The 3,336-nt window shown below is 42.9% G+C and overlaps 1 non-coding gene across 1 annotated transcript; it reads right to left on the bottom strand.

Moving 5' to 3' along the window:
• Positions 1-1,268: 1,268 nt before the first annotated feature.
• On the bottom strand, positions 1,269-1,374 carry LOC112700605 (small nucleolar RNA R71). The gene has a single exon (XR_003153510.1). It is a non-coding gene; the product is annotated as a small nucleolar RNA R71 (small nucleolar RNA).
• Positions 1,375-3,336: the final 1,962 nt, after the last annotated feature.

Here is a 3,336-nt window from a genome sequence, read left to right as displayed (position 1 = left end):
AAAAGGTCTAAAGAATTAGGGTTTAGTCACATATAGTTTGCCATGAATTAAATCTTGCATGATTAAAATAGTTAGTAAGAAAAGTCAATCCGGAAAATAGATAACTCTGAAGCCTTAACTGTTTCTCCATATATTATTCACAACTTATTTAATGCTTGCTTTTTGATATTCTGAAATTACTGTTAATGCTTTTGAACTCTCTAAACATCATTTTCTGTTTGTCTGACTAACCCAATCACTCAATCATTGTTGCTTGATCCATCAATCCTCGTGGGATTGACCCTCATTCACTTGAGGTACTACTTGGTACGACCCGGTGCACTTGCCGGTTAGTTTGTGGGTTATAAATTCCACACCATATTTTTAGCGCCGTTGCCGGTGATTGACTGTGATTGACAACTATTAGTTGTTTGATTGCTTAGATGAGGCATTTTAGTTTTAATTTTATTTAATTCTCTCTTACAATTTTTGAAAATTAGTACTATTGTTTTTTCCGTAATTTCTGAAATTAAGTTTAATGTCCCATAATTATTTTTATTTTAATTTTTCTTATTTACTTTTCTTAATAATTTTGAAATTTTTGTCCTAATTTTACTTACAATTTTCGAATTTTTTTGCTTAGTTTATTTTTATTTTTATTTTATTATTTTACACAGGTTATCTTACTGGGAATTCTCTACACTCTAACATAGAGTGTCCCATCTTTTTCTTGTTTTCTGTCTATTTATGAGCAGGAACAGGGACAAGGAACCTCTTTTGGACTTTGATCCTGAACCTGAAAGGACTTTGAGGCGGCGTTTACAATAGGGAAGACTTTACAAGGCTGCAGAGTCCACTATGGATCATAATAATGCTTTTTAATGCCAATGTGGAAAATCCAATTGGGAATGACCAACCCAGAAGAGTGCTTGGCTCATACACTGCTCCCAATGCAGATCTTTATGGAAAAAGTATTGTGGTGCCTCTTATAGCTGCAAACACCTTTGAGCTAAAGCCACAACTAGTCACTCTTGTGTAACAAAACTGTCAGTATTATGGACTCTCTCACGAAGATCCAAATCAGTTTATTTCTAATTTCTTGTAGATTTGTGATACTGTGAAGACTAATAGAGTGAACCCTGAGATGTAAAAACTCATGCTCTTCCCATTTGCTTTGAGGGATAGATTAAATATGTAGTTAAATTCTCAAACCAAGGAGAGTTTGGATACTTGGGATAAGGTTGTCACTGGATTTCTGACTACATTTTTTCCACCAAAAAAGTTGACTAAGCTTAGGGTGGAGGTTAAGACCTTCAGGCAGAAGGATGGTGAGAGCCTCTATGAAGCCTAGGAGAGATACAAGCTGCTGACCAGGCAATGCACTCTAGACAAGTTTTCTAAATGGACTCAACTAGACATCTTTTATAAAGGCTTGGGTAAAATGTCCAAGATGTGTTTAGATAATTCTATAGGTGGTTTATTGCACATGAAGAAGACACCGGAGGTAACTATTGAGCTTATTAAGTTGGTTGCTAGGAAACCAATATTTATATTTATCTAACAGAAATCCTGTGAACTTTGAGACCTATCAGAAGAAAGGCGTGTTGGAAGTAGAAGCTTTTGATGCCCTTTGATGACTTGCATCATCTACCCTTCTTTCTTGCATAAAGAAAACCATAAAAGAGCACAAATCTCATTTGACCAGTACAATTCATGCATTATTTGGTGAATATTATGGTACACTACTTTAAGATGAGTTGTGCTGAATTTCAGGTGAAAAAGGCATCAAGAATGGGAAGAAGACAAACATGAAGCTGGGCGTGTGAAACTGGCGTGCCACTTGAGAGCAAACGCCACAAAAATGCACTGGCGTGGCACACCAGTACTAAATTCGAGAAGGGAGATCCAAGCATGCATGTGGGCGTGGCACGCTAGTACAAAATTCCAGAGAGCAAAATGGAGGACACAAAAGGGGCGTGGCATGCCAGGTTGGGCGTGGCACGCCTGGCCCATCAACTACTATAGGCGTGCCACTTGAGCAAAGGGGCATGGCATGCCAACTCACTATCTCAAGAAGAACCTCCACTACAACGTGCCACTTGGTGTCGAAGGTGTGGCACGCCAGCTCCAAAAAGTCACTTTGGTGTGCCACTTGAAGACCCAGGCGTGGCACGCCAAGCTTGAAGAGTGCACAAATACATGGGCGTGCCACTTGAGCAGCATGGCGTGGCACGCTGGTACACTAATCCAGAGAAGGGGCTGAAGGCAATTGAAGACTGGGCATGCCACTTGAAGTCGAAGGCGTGGCACGCCAACCCCTCAACCTCACTTCGGCGTGCCACTTGAGCAACCAGGCGTGTCATGCCAATGCACAAGATAATATAAGCAATGACTGGGCGCGCCACTTGATGTCGAAGGCGTGGCACGCCAATCCGAGCATTTCTCTTAGGTGTGCCACTTGAAGGTCGAGGCGTGGCGTGTCGATTACTGAAGCAAGACAAGATCATGGGCGTGGCACGCCAACCTATAGGCGTGGAACGCTGGTATAAGTTTCCAGAAAGGGTGGAAGAGGCCAATTACATGGGGCGTGCCACTTGGTATCGAAGGCGTGGCATGCTATTCACTATTCTTCACTTAGGCGTGCCACTTGAGCAACCAAGCATGGCACGCCAGTTCATTCAGAGGACAGAGAAGCATTGGGGCGTGCCACTTGAGTTCGTGGCGTGGCACGCCAAACAGAGGAACCACTCACTCACAAAGGGGCGTGGCACACCAGACCCTGGGTGTGCCACGCTAGCGCAACTTTCCAGAGAGCTTAGCCAAGCACACAACAAGGGCATGGCACGCCAGACACTAGACGTGCCATGCTTGTTCAAGTCTCCAGAAACAAAGGAAGTGGGAAAAGCAAGGGCGTGCCACTTGAGCTCGAAGGCGTGGCACGCCAACACAAGAATTCCACTATGGCGTGCCACTTGAGCTCGAAGGCATGGCACGCCAAGGTTGACAAAGAGACGAGCATGCCACTTGAAGGATTTAGCATGGCACGCCAAGCTATTTTGAAGGGCACGTGACACGCCGGTGAAGCGCCAGCCACACGCTAGCTAAGGAGTCACGCATATTGAGTGTTCTCTTTCCCTCCAAAATGTAATTTTCCCTTTTTCACTTTTGTAATTCTTTTAATTTTACTAGGAGTAGTATAAATACCCCCAAGGAGTATTACAGAGGGGTTAAGCAGTTAGTTCTAGATCCACTTTTACACTTCACTTTTGCGTACTTTTCAAGCTATGAGTAGCTAACTTCCCTCTCATTTAGGGAGGGAGCTCTGTTGTACTTGATGAATTGATAATAGTGAAATTC

Source organism: Arachis hypogaea, chromosome 6 (assembly GCF_003086295.3).
Source record: "Arachis hypogaea cultivar Tifrunner chromosome 6, arahy.Tifrunner.gnm2.J5K5, whole genome shotgun sequence".
Taxonomy (NCBI): Eukaryota; Viridiplantae; Streptophyta; class Magnoliopsida; order Fabales; family Fabaceae; genus Arachis; species Arachis hypogaea.
This window is presented reverse-complemented; position numbering and strand designations above follow the sequence as displayed.